Source organism: Ambystoma mexicanum, chromosome 6q, assembly GCF_040938575.1.
Source record: "Ambystoma mexicanum isolate Mex_15411 chromosome 6q, UKY_AmexF1_1, whole genome shotgun sequence".
Lineage (NCBI taxonomy): Eukaryota > Metazoa > Chordata > Amphibia > Caudata > Ambystomatidae > Ambystoma > Ambystoma mexicanum.
The window spans coordinates 739159913-739173560 of record NC_090937.1 but is presented as its reverse complement, the minus strand read 5'-3'; the positions used below and the strand labels follow the sequence as shown (position 1 = coordinate 739173560).

Sequence of the window (13648 nt, the reverse complement as noted above, 5' to 3'; positions counted from 1 at the left end):
ACAGTGGGCAGTGCAAGCATCCCTCAACTAAAAAATGAGTCCTCTATGTCTGCAAGGAGGCAAGCCTAGCACATATCAACCATGTACAGCACGAGTCGCAGACATGCAAGATGTCTTCACACAGGAAAGGCAATACCTTCCACTGCAGTTCAATCTTCATCCAGAGAAGTAAAGTGCCGCCTACAACAGTACAAGATTTCCCTCACAAACAAAAGGTACAACAAAAGTCTCAGCAGGGAAATCCTCCCTAACATAAAGGGGTATATAGTACGAGCAGGAACAGTTCAAGCTTCCCTCAAATCCAGAAGGCACTGAGTGGGAAGACAGGTAACATTAGCATGGAGAGAACAGCTGTGCTGCAAATTCCTTGTGAAAGTATCTTAGGTTGTTTAGTTGATGGATTTGTGGTGACGTTGTTTCACAGATGTGTTGCTTAATATGAGAACTTGGCGAATGTAAGTTCGGGAGTGGCGGATGATTGCATTTATCAAGATGGTTGATACCCGGCAATCCAGACTGTGAGCACACTTTAGTCAATTTATAGCCGGTCAAGTGGCACAGAGAATAGAGAGCTCGCTTTGACATCCGTGTAGAGCTTGCTAACGTAGGTTTGAGTCCTGGCAGGGCCCAACACAGCATTTCATCCTTAGGAGGTCAATAAATGAGCACCACACACCGTAGGTAATAATAAGCAGCGCTCAGATACCTGAGGGTTCGTAGCGCTATATAAAAAATGTGAAAATGTGAAAATGTTGTTGCAGGCCCCAAAAGTTATCAATAAAGTCTTCAAAACAAATATTTCACCCATCGGAAGATAATATAAGGCTGATAATCTAGAGGCAATTTTGCTTGGAATAGAATCATAGGACTACGGACCATTGTTGGCTTCTTAATTAAAGACTGCTCCACCACTATTTTGAAATCACCAGAAGCCATTTCAGTTTACAGGCGTCTCAAACGGCTCAGGGTCTTTGTGATTCTGGCCTAGGAGAGGCGTCAGGATAATCCCAATGCACAACACAGCATAAAAATATAATTTTGCTTTTCACTGGTGCTTTGGAGACAGAACAGAGAGTGGGGCCCTTGACCCACTGTACCAATTAGTGTCTATATTGGAACTGCGAGTAATAGTATAATTCATAGTTCACAGTCACATATTACAAATATTAGTTTTTTTGTTTTGTTTTATTTGCACTAACACAAATAAATTATGGCAACCCCACACCAGAGGTCTGAAACATGTGTCTCTCTGTTATGGACTGCTACTGCAATGGCCTCTCACCATTGACTAGGGCTAGGCTAGGGCTGATGGGAACTGTAGTTCAAAACATTTGGAGAGCCAAAGGTAGACGACCCTTGCTTTACACTTTAAATAGTGTGCACAGTCTAAAACAAATACATATTGAATTCTTTAAACGTTAAAAAATAAAATAACATTTTTTGGGGAAATGTGTAGGTCGTCAAAAAGCAGATTTTTGATTTTGCGATACTGTAATTATGGATTGCTTTTTTCTGCTTGTGTTGTATTGTACTTTTATAAATATTTTACAGCATTTATTTCATGAGCATTATATGTGTTAAAGGTTAGACTTATAAACGAAAAAACACAATAGCAAATAAAATAAAAGATGTTCTTTTTACGCATACTATTCTGCTCTTACAAAGGCCTGTTTGGCTTTTTACGAAAAATGTCATTTTATTTTCAAAGGAGACACACCTTATCTTGTTGTGCTATATTTGGACTAACATCAATAAGTTTTGTGACAAGGTCTCTGATTTGCTGACAGTAGAGGAGGGCAGGGGCATCTGGGAAAGATTTGAATTTTAATTATTCTATAAAGTCTAAATACATTTTGAAGGCTTACGTTTCTGAAAATGGCTTTTATTTTCAAAAAGTGTTTCTCTATTTGAAAGGAAGATTTGCTTTTTTATGTAGGCTAAATAAAAAGTAAAAGAAAATAACTTCTGCCTCTTGTTCGCTTGCCTTCCTTGCCATGTGATCCGCTTGGAGGATGTATTTCTGAATGTGAGGTGTCCCCAGTAAAGGCCTGCAGTTGATGCAGCGTGAGTCATGTGTCCACTCTGAATGGCTCCTTTAACTCGCACCTGAAGACTATGTTTGTTTGTTTATGAGTCCACAAGAGGGTCTACCAAAAGGTCCGCATTGCTAAGTGTCTGCAGGTAATATGGCGCTAGACTGTGGGCCTCATTACCCGGTAGGCAGTGAGCCATGGCGCTATTAGCGCCATGGCTCAGGCCGGTAAAATACCGGCACCGCCTTGGCGGAAAGGGGATTTACCGCCCCATTCCAAGGTTGGAGGGGCGGTAAATCCCCCTTCCGCCATTGCCCTTCCCCATTCCCATTTCTGCCCCATAGGGCTCTACGGGAATGGGGAAGGCGCTAATTACGGCACCGCAATTTTGCGGTGCCGTAATTTGCTCCGAGGTCCCTTAGCGGGTTGGATTTTAACGCCTGCAAAAAGCAGGCGGTAAATCCCCCAACCCGCAAAGGGACCTCATAGTAAGGGGGTAGGGATTTACCGGTACCGATACCGGTAAATCCCTACCGCCATCCGTGTGATGAGGCCCTGTGTGTTCTGTGAGCTGGCTCATTACCTCTAGCCAAGCGGTGAGAACAAGAGAGACCAAATAAAATGATGAACATGGATGAAGGTCTACATGAAGGTCAGTGGTGCAGGAAGTGCCCATGAAGTGTCTCCTCTAAGTCTCTGCAGTTAATGCAGAGTGAGACATGCATCTACTGTGAGTGGCTCATTTAACTCAGACCGCAAGAGGGTCTTCGAAAAGGTCAGCATGCTAAGTGTCTGCAGGTAATGCTGCACCAGACTTTGTGGACCGTGAACTGTCTCATTAACTCTAACCAAGCAGTGAGAAGAAGAGAGACCAATAAATTATGAACATGGTTGAAAGTTTGCCATGAAGGTCAGTGATGCAGGAAGTGCCCATGAATTGTCTCCTCTAAGTCTCAGCAGTTAATGCGGCATGAGACATGCATCTACTGTGAATGGCTCCTTTAACTCAGACTGCAAGACTACGAGTCTGCAAGAGGGTCTACGAAAAGGTCCACATTGCTAAGTGTCTGCAGGTAATATGGCGCTAGACTGTGTGTTCTGTGAGCTGGCTCATTACCTCTAGCCAAGAGGTGAGAACAAGAGAGACCAAATAAAATGATGAACATGGATGAAGGTCTACATGAAGGTCAGTGGTGCAGGAAGTGCCCATGAAGTGTCTCCTCTAAGTCTCTGCAGTTAATGCAGAGTGAGACATGCATCTACTGTGAGTGGCTCATTTAACTCAGACCGCAAGAGGGTCTTCGAAAAGGTCAGCATGCTAAGTGTCTGCAGGTAATGCTGCACCAGACTTTGTGGACCGTGAACTGTCTCATTAACTCTAACCAAGCGGTGACAAGCAGAGAGGCCAATAAATTATGAACATGGTTGAAGGTTTGCCATGAAGGTCAGTGATGCAGGAAGTGCCCATGAATTGTCTCCTCTAAGTCTCAGCAGTTAATGCGGCATGAGACATGCATCTACTGTGAATGGCTCCTTTAACTCAGACTGCAAGACTACGAGTCTGCAAGAGGGTCTATGAAAAAGTCCACATTGCTAAGTGTCTGCAGGTAATATGGCGCTAGACTGTGTGTTCTGTGAGCTGGCTCATTACCTCTAGCCAAGAGGTGAGAACAAGAGAGACCAAATAAAATGATGAACATGGATGAAGGTCTACATGAAGGTCAGTGGTGCAGGAAGTGCCCATGAAGTGTCTCCTCTAAGTCTCTGCAGTTAATGCAGAGTGAGACATGCATCTACTGTGAGTGGCTCATTTAACTCAGACCGCAAGAGGGTCTTCGAAAAGGTCAGCATGCTAAGTGTCTGCAGGTAATGCTGCACCAGACTTTGTGGACCGTGAACTGTCTCATTAACTCTAACCAAGCAGTGAGAAGAAGAGAGACCAATAAATTATGAACATGGTTGAAAGTTTGCCATGAAGGTCAGTGATGCAGGAAGTGCCCATGAATTGTCTCCTCTAAGTCTCAGCAGTTAATGCGGCATGAGACATGCATCTACTGTGAATGGCTCCTTTAACTCAGACTGCAAGACTACGAGTCTGCAAGAGGGTCTACGAAAAGGTCCACATTGCTAAGTGTCTGCAGGTAATATGGCGCTAGACTGTGTGTTCTGTGAGCTGGCTCATTACCTCTAGCCAAGAGGTGAGAACAAGAGAGACCAAATAAAATGATGAACATGGATGAAGGTCTACATGAAGGTCAGTGGTGCAGGAAGTGCCCATGAAGTGTCTTCTCTAAGTCTCTGCAGTTAATGCAGAGTGAGACATGCATCTACTGTGAGTGGCTCATTTAACTCAGACCGCAAGAGGGTCTTCGAAAAGGTCAGCATGCTAAGTGTCTGCAGGTAATGCTGCACCAGACTTTGTGGACCGTGAACTGTCTCATTAACTCTAACCAAGCGGTGACAAGAAGAGAGGCCAATAAATTATGAACATGGTTGAAGGTTTGCCATGAAGGTCAGTGATGCAGGAAGTGCCCATGAATTGTCTCCTCTAAGTCTCAGCAGTTAATGCGGCATGAGACATGCATCTACTGTGAATGGCTCCTTTAACTCAGACTGCAAGACTACGAGTCTGCAAGAGGGTCTATGAAAAAGTCCACATTGCTAAGTGTCTGCAGGTAATATGGCGCTAGACTGTGTGTTCTGTGAGCTGGCTCATTACCTCTAGCCAAGAGGTGAGAACAAGAGAGACCAAATAAAATGATGAACATGGATGAAGGTCTACATGAAGGTCAGTGGTGCAGGAAGTGCCCATGAAGTGTCTCCTCTAAGTCTCTGCAGTTAATGCAGAGTGAGACATGCATCTACTGTGAGTGGCTCATTTAACTCAGACCGTAAGAGGGTCTTCGAAAAGGTCAGCATTGCTAAGTGTCTGCAGGTAATGCTGCACCAGGCTTTGTGGACCGTGAACTGTCTCATTAACTCTAGCCAAGCGGTGAGAAGAAGAGAGACCAATAAATGATGAACATGGATGAAGGTTTGCCATGAAGGTCAGTGGTGCAGGAAGTGCCCATGAATTGTCTCCTCTAAATCTCAGCAGTTAATGCGTCATGAGACATGCATCTACTGTGAATGGGGCCTTTAACTCAGACTGCAAGACTACGAGTCTGCAAGAGGGTCTACGAAAAGGTCAGCATTGCTAAGTGTCTGCAGGTAATGCTGCACCAGACTTTGTGGACCGTGAACTTTCTCATTAACTCTAGCCAAGCGGTGAGAAGAAGAGAGACCAATAAATGATGAACATGGATGATGTCTACATGAAGGTCAGTGGTGCAGGAAGTGCCCATGAATTGTCTCCTCTAAATCTCAGCAGTTAATGCGTCATGAGACATGCATCTACTGTGAATGGCTCCTTTAACTCAGACTGCAAGACTACGAGTCTGCAAGAGGGTCTATGAAAAAGTCCACATTGCTAAGTGTCTGCAGGTAATATGGCGCTAGACTGTGTGTTCTGTGAGCTGGCTCATTACCTCTAGCCAAGCGGTGAGAACAAGAGAGACCAAATAAAATGATGAACATGGATGAAGGTCTACATGAACGTCAGTGGTGCAGGAAGTGCCCATGAAGTGTCTCCTCTAAGTCTCTGCAGTTAATGCAGAGTGATACATGCATCTACTGTGAGTGGCTCATTTAACTCAGACCGTAAGAGGGTCTTCGAAAAGGTCAGCATTGCTAAGTGTCTGCAGGTAATGCTGCACCAGACTTTGTGGACCGTGAACTGTCTCATTAACTCTAGCCAAGCAGTGAGAAGACGAGAGACCAAAAAAGGATGAACATGGATGAAGGTCTACATGAAGGTCAGTGGTGCACGAAGTGCCCATGAAGTGTCCCTGCTAAATCGCTGCAGTTAATGCAGCCTGACACATGCATCTACTGTGAATGGGGCCTTTAACTCAGACTGCAAGACTACAAGCCCTGCAAGAGAGTCTATGAAAAGGTGAGTATTGCTAAATGTCTGCAGGAATACAGCGCCAGACTGCATGTTCTGTGAGCTGGTTATTTAACTCCAGCCATGCAGTGAGAAGAAGGGAGACAAAAAACGATGAACATGGATAAAGGTCTGCATAAAGGTCAGTGGTGCACGAAGTGCCCATCAAGTGTCCCTGCTAAGTCTCTGCAATTATTGCAGTGGGAGACGTGCATCTACTGTGAGTGCCTCCTTTTTATGTAGCGAAACAATGAGAAGGAGAGAGTGCATGAGGCTACGAACCGAGAGAGGGTCTACAAAATGTCAACAGTGCTCGAAGCACCCACAAAGAATCCCTGCTAGATGTCTGCAGTTCAGTTGCTGCTGGAGGTGAGGAGGGGACCGAATCATTGAGTGAAGTTGAGTCGGTCTCCTTTACTATTCACACATATGCATTGAGCAAGCTACAATTACGTAAGTGCTACAAGTCAGCGCGCCAAGTCAGATGCAAATCTGAACTTCAACCTTTAGCAAAGTTTTGCAGTTTTGTTTGTGAAAAATGTTTTTCTTAATGTTGGAATCCATATGTTTTATTTATTTATCGTATGTAGGGATGGCTTTCAGACGACCATTTTAATCACAGTTGGGCTCCCTGTGACATGGTTGACAGCAGGAACGAAGGACATAGGCGGGCTATCTTGTGCTTGATTTGAATTGGTTGTCTTGGGTTTCTAAATTTCCAGCAACATGTTTTCTATCACTAGAGCTTAACTCCCTCTTGAATTAGATTTGATTGGCATCTCATGGGGAGGAGGGTGTCTGTCTGCCTGCTACATGTAATTTCTCTGTGGTGTTTTCTTTACCATATTGCTTGCAGTTATAATCTGGATACCTTTTGATAGCTCGCTGAGGACTCTACTCAATGTATCCCCTTTTGAAGCCATATGAGGGTACATAGTGATCTGGTTTAGACAAAAACGCCCTGGACCGTTCCTGTTTCACTTGCATTCACTGTCAAGCAATCAGTAGACACTATCTGTTTCTTGGGTAGATTATTAGTTACATGGACGAGGTAGGGTGTCACCTCACATCAGAGAAAGTAGTGATCAGCTCAGCATTCCAGTCCGTGAATGCAGGTGCTAGAAGCTAGAAGCTTACAGGAAGTAACCCCTCCTGATACTACTTCAACAGCAAGTCAAATGATCTAGGCTGGGGGAAAAGAAAGGATTTTCTGAATGTAAGAGGACCAAGGACGGTTTGGTGTGCAAATGGTCTTATGCACACGGTCCCCATGCTATACCACTTCTGTACTAGGAAAGCTTTCATTGCTGAAACCTATGCTGTACATTTAGTTTTTGGTGAACCCTTGCACTGCTGCAGCCTGCACAGTATTTGTAGTTTCAGTGGAGATTGTACTGCCGTGGCTAAGGCATTGCTTTTTCACTTGTGTGGCTTGTGCTGTACATGGGCCATTGCAGGCTGCAGCAATGCAAGCTTACCAGCCATACACCATTTTGTTCTTGCGGGATGCTTGCACTAGAGTCAAACCTGCAAAGACCTTCTTTATCACTTTTTTAATTGGCCGCGTGTGCTTTGGGTTATGTTAATAAGTCTTCATATTTGAAGAGTAGATCGGGTCAGCTTTCAGTTCTATAAATATTGAGAATTCGATGAATATATGATAATGTGAGCATTGTCCAACTAAAAATCTAATTTTGCTTGTGTATTTCATTGGTAATGGTAGGAGCTATGTCACCCAAAAGCAGTTATTGATCAGGTGACCCCATGCAAGTGTATCCTTTTAAATCATCTTTGGAAACCTAAATAATGGGCATCAAATGGCTGTTGGGCAAGCTTTTAGGTGTAATGATGATGCATTGTATGAATGTTGTGGACCGTTAGAGGTTGGAGCACCAGGTGGGAGGAATCTCTCTTATTAGTACCCGCATTATCTCTATTCATGACTATTTCACCTGAAAGTATTGATCACACTTGTGGGTTCACTTGGGTAAAATAAGGATCTTTTCTCTGCCAGGATTCCACCCTGAGATTCAAGATTAAAGGCAATGCCTGTCCTGGTTTTCAGGAACAGATACTCCAACCGTCCCAAAGTTACCTAAATCTAGACCTGCATTCCCTTATATTCTTGTTGACAGCTTGTATACGGATTATGTTGCTGGTATAGGGTGCATACTATATTTATTTTGTTTAAAGGACTGCCTTGCTCTGTATATTTGTGTCTTAAACTTTGGAAGGAAGTGTCTGTCGTGGCCATCATCGTGGACCATAACACTCCCATGCTGATCACTGAGCCCCCTGCAGTACTCCCTGCCTTCTTTAAGGATTGGTAAAACCGTGCACCCAGCTCCCCTGCACCATTGTCTCCCGTGCACAGCCACAGAGCATACTACAAACGTGATGCCACCTTAGGCTTCTACAATTACAAAAAGCATAACAACAGGAAGAAAAAAATAAAGTGAAGCTACAACTTTCTTTCATGATGTGTGCTGTAATAGGCTCCCTTTATACATGTAAATGGCGTGTACAGAATATATAAATGCAACATAATTGTGGTGTTGTATCCACAGCGTCATGTGATTAAATTCTACCGGTTTAGAACTGAACCACACCCCTCCTCAAAGCCATGAATGTGAACATGGATCGACCCTTGCTTTTATTTATGTGCTGTTTATCATTCAGTTGCTCAGAGGTGATAGAATAGAACATACTGGCACTGGACATTGTTTTACAATATGCTGATCTGCTCTCCTTGCTTCCCCTCAGGCTGGTGTTTATGCACTCCATTCCACTGAAACAGCCCTTCTTCATGTTACTAATTCTCTCCTATCTGCTTGGTACAATACATCCTCTTGTATTTGCATCCTCCTGGATCTCTCAGCAGTCTCGGGCACCATCGATCACACCAACCTGCTTTCTGCCCTCATAGTCTTGGGATTTTATGACCCAGTTACATTTTCGTCTTGATCAAATCTTCGTACTTATTCGGTCTGCTGGGTGGGCCACACTTCTTCTCCCCATCCCTGTGGCTCCAACAAGGTTCGGAACTAAGTCCCTTGCTTTCCTCCATACTATTCCTCTCTTTTCTTGTATTCAGTCGTTCACATTTGTGTCTCACTTCTATGCTGTCGATTCCCACATGTTCTTTTCTTTTTCTTCTTGCTCTGACTTGCTACATTCCTCTGTATCAGCTTGTCTTTCCGCTGTCCAATCCTGGATGTCGTCTCGCTTCCTTGATTTGAACTCCTCCAAAACAGAGATACATTTCTTTCCTCCAACCTGCTCTTCCGCTCCTCGCCCTCTTCCGTGTCCCTTCTTTCTTGCTTCTTTGCTACCCTTTTCTTCTTCTGCACATAATCTTGGAGTCATCTTCGACCCTTCACTCTCCTTTTCCTATGATGTCTCTTTAACAACGTGCATCTCCGTCTGTCTCTTTCACCTTTACAATATTTGTTGTATTTGCGATCTGAGCGTAATCTGCAGGTCGCAGGTTCGAATCCCGGCAAGGCCAACTCAGCCTTTCATCCTTCCGAGGTCGATAAATGAGAACCAATTTCAGTTGGGTGATATTGTATGTAAATAGTTGCTCTGTAAAGCGCTTTGGATTTAAGGCGATTAATAATAACACATCATTATCATTATCATTAAGTCCTCAATTTGTTCATGTCTCGGTTAATGTTCAGCTCTCTTCATGGTTCTGTCTTCCTCACGTCTTACTCCACTTCGCTACGTTTTCAATTCTGCCATTAATCTTTTCTTGCTTCCCCCTCATTCTCCTATTTCCCCTTCCCTCTGCTCCATCTCCCGACTTTTCTATGACTCGCGTCTTCTTTCCATTTCCTTTGTATTGTCATTAAATGTAATCATGGTCTTACTCCTCCTTACCTTGCTGCTCTTAGCTCTTCCTATTCCGCTTCTCGGCCCCTTCATACGCAACACCATTATCTCTTAACTTCTCCTAAACCTCCCTGCCCCCTTTCTCGTTTCGTTCCTTTTCCCTTAAAAGCGGCGAAGTGCATTATAAAAATATAGACAGGGTAGAAACCCATATTTAATAATGAACGATGTGTGGGTGGATCTATCTAACAAAACGCAACATTTCATTAATAAATCACAAACTGATCATTATGCAAGTGTCAATTTCTTTGCTCTGTCAAGGAAATTCACTTTAGTTTGAGAATGATTGTAATGATCATCTTTCCGGGAAAAGTCCCATGTTTCATTCAGTGCAAAATGCTTTTACACTTTCGAATGTCCATCAGTGATTGTCTGCATGCAAGTAGAACGCCTTCCAGGAGGAGCCTTTGACGTGCATTGCCTTTCTTATTTCCCGCTGCTGGGGAGAGCTGTGTGTCTTACATGCCACCATCCCATCGGAAAAAAACATGTCAATGCCTTTGCAAATGGTTTTCCCAGGGAGTTGTGACAGTTATGAGATGGCACGAGATCTCTCTGAGAAGACCCACACTTAAAATGTTGCACAGTGATTAGAATCAAAATGATTGTCTGATATGCACGTCTTTGTATGATGTGTTCCAGATGCAGTGCTAAATCCGTGGACATATGGGCCCTTCTCTGGCAGGCCCCAGCACGGAAAGATGGGAAGCTTTCTTCTGTATTTTTGTTCATATACACCTCCATCAGATTGAGATAATCCCTGGCATTCGCGTCGTATGTTGAATTTTACAAAATTTTGGATGATAAATTTCTTCATAAGCCACCATTAGGCATCCTCAAACATCCTCTCACCTCCTTACTGTTATTTTGGCGGTGGATACAGGAAGAAAATCCTGCAAGATATATCACAAGTCTGGCCATAAATAACAGCAATAACAGACTTCAGATAAATGCAAACCAAATAACAGATTTAACCTTCAAATTCAGTTGTAGCCAGGAGAATACGATTGGGGTAAATTACGAGCTGTTGTTGATGCAATTTAAAACAAAAATGCATGGTAATAAAACTGAAATATTGGAGCAAAAACACCCCTATGTCATCACAGTAGGAGAAGCAAAAAAGGCATTGGCAAAGGAGCTTCAACTCCTAAGGAAGTAGCGAAATAAAAACAGCAAGCAGTTGATAAACAAACTGCTCTAATTCTACTGAAACTGGCTTAAATCTTTCAATACCATTCGCGATCAAGATCAGGCTGAAAAAATGCTACGGCTAATCACGTTAAAAGACAGGAAGCATATTTGGGAAATAATAAATACTTGCCAATTGAAACAAGTATTCGCGATGTCAAATGGAGTAAATGCAGCAAATTGGGTCAAACATTTCTCCACAGTTTTTGCGGCCACAGCTCCCACAGAAATGTCATCCAACACACATACAACATCAAGCTGGTCTGTTATAGAAACATATGAAAACATTGAAAAGGCAATTCAAAAATTCAAGGGCAGCCGGTCCCGACGGTATATCAAATGTGACACTCAAACAAAATAAATTACAATGGGCCTCTTTTATCAAGTTCCTATTTCAGTGGATTGCGGTGACACAAATTCTCCCGGAGTCATGGAGACAAGCAGTGATCGTGCCGGTGTTCAAGAAGGCTTAATCGAGATGATCCATCAAACTATCATCCGATCGCCCTTCTTGACACAATGGGAAAAGTGTTTGCAACATTCCTGCAGGAAAAACTAGCAAAATGGGCTGATGGTGCTGCAGTGACAGATGAGCGGCAAACAGGGTTCACTAGAGGAGTAGGAGTCGAGTTAAACCTGATGCTACTCAATATAGCTAAACTAGAAGCCTTAAAGAATGGTAAACAATTATGTCTTGCCTTTATTGACTTAAAACAGGCTTTCGACTGTATCAACAGACAGACATTATGGAATAAACTGAAAGCTTGGGGGTGCCCCGACAACCTTCTACAGCCAATAATGGCATTATACTCAAACACTTCGATCAGAGTAAGATTAAATACACAAGGGGATCTAACTGAAGAAATACAGACAAAAAGGGGAGTGAAACAGGGATGTCCATTAGCGGCACTGCTGTTAAAACTCTTCATCTCAGATTTACCAAAGGCATTAACTCAACCGAGGACCTTTGCTCCGAGAGTCAATGGCGAGCAAATTAGTTGGGTCATTTACGCAGATTACATTGTACTTTTGGATCTAACACAAATAGTGCTACAAAGACTAGTTACAGCCTTACAATGTTATCTGGCGAATAACGAACTAGAAATAAACAAACAAAAATCAAAGATAATATCCTTTGGTCGAAAATTTATAAGATAAGAACTTCACCTGGAAGGTGAACCATGAACCTTTGGAACAGACAGATAGAATACGCTATTTGGGGGTCATATTCAATACATCTATACGGGAATGGAGCTGGAAACAAGACCTCATTTCAAGAATGCAAATGTTTGCCTTACAAGGAGCAAAACTGCATGCCAAGTTTGGCAAATTTACTCTGACTCTGGTCCTAACATTCTATTTGCAAAAGGTAATCCCCGCAATAACCTTCGGCAGTGAAGCAGGTGGGAATATTGATGTATTATTCTGGGGCCAACTCGAAGCAAAGTTTTGGCATAAAGTGCTCAAACTCCCTCAAAATGTATCAATGATCGCCATTCGCTACGAGTTAAGCATAGAATCATTATATGGTGCAGTTCTGTGGAAATCAATAACAGCTCTGCGCAAGATGCGACTTGATCCAACAGTGAAAACATATGAGATTTTAAAAGTGAAGACAAAGCACATCCATACAGATCTACTCAGAATCTGGGAAGAGAAGCTATTAAAGATACTAAAAGAAGCAGATATATCATTAGATCAAGTGCTACATATGCCACAGATTGCAAAAAACGGATTTGTCGGTGGAATTGGATTATGAACAATGAAAAACGCTTGAAATTGACCGCAGCCCTTGACTTTGGACTATCCTTACATGAAATTGGTGTTCTTCCAAAATATTTGTCTAAATTTCTGTTGTGACATCATCGCGACCAATTTATCAGACTGCGATTGAACCTTTATAAAACCAAAGAGATATTGATTTTGAAGCATGATTGTAAAACAACAGACAATCTATGTCGTTTCTGCAGGAACACAGTTGAATCCGTGAAACATTTGGTGATTGGCTGCACAGCAAATTCTGATTTACGCGCGTTACACATGGTAAAATACACGTCTAAAAATGGCAACATGGAAGAGTGGTGAAGTTACTTAATCTCCGTCATAAATCAGCAACTGACTTGTGGTGTTATAAATTTCATGGAAAAATTATGTTGGATTTTATAATTTCTTAGTACACATTTCCGGCGTTGGATGGATGTTGAGAAAGCAATGAGTTTGATGTGACAAAAAGTTTGTTTCTTTTTTCAAAACTAATGTTACAATTAAAAAAAGCACTTATGCTTAAGCACTTTATAACAAACATTTATACATAAAATATCACCCAACCTATGTTGGTATTCATTTATAGACCTCAGAAGGACGAAAAGCTGAGTTGGCCTTGCCGAAATTCGAACCTGCAAATCACACACACATCGAAGCAGCGAAGGCTCAACCTACAGAGCTATTTTACCAGCTAATGCTACCTTGGCGGCTATAGTAAAATGAGCAATTACATGTCTGAATGTTCTCAATATCCGAAATTACACTCTAGTGAATATCAATAAAC

General features: G+C 42.6%; 1 protein-coding gene across 2 annotated transcripts in view; it reads left to right on the top strand.

Moving 5' to 3' along the window:
• IQCM (IQ motif containing M) overlaps positions 1–13648 on the top strand; it is a 1823621-nt gene that overhangs the window by 1534804 nt on the left and 275169 nt on the right. The window lies entirely within an intron of this gene.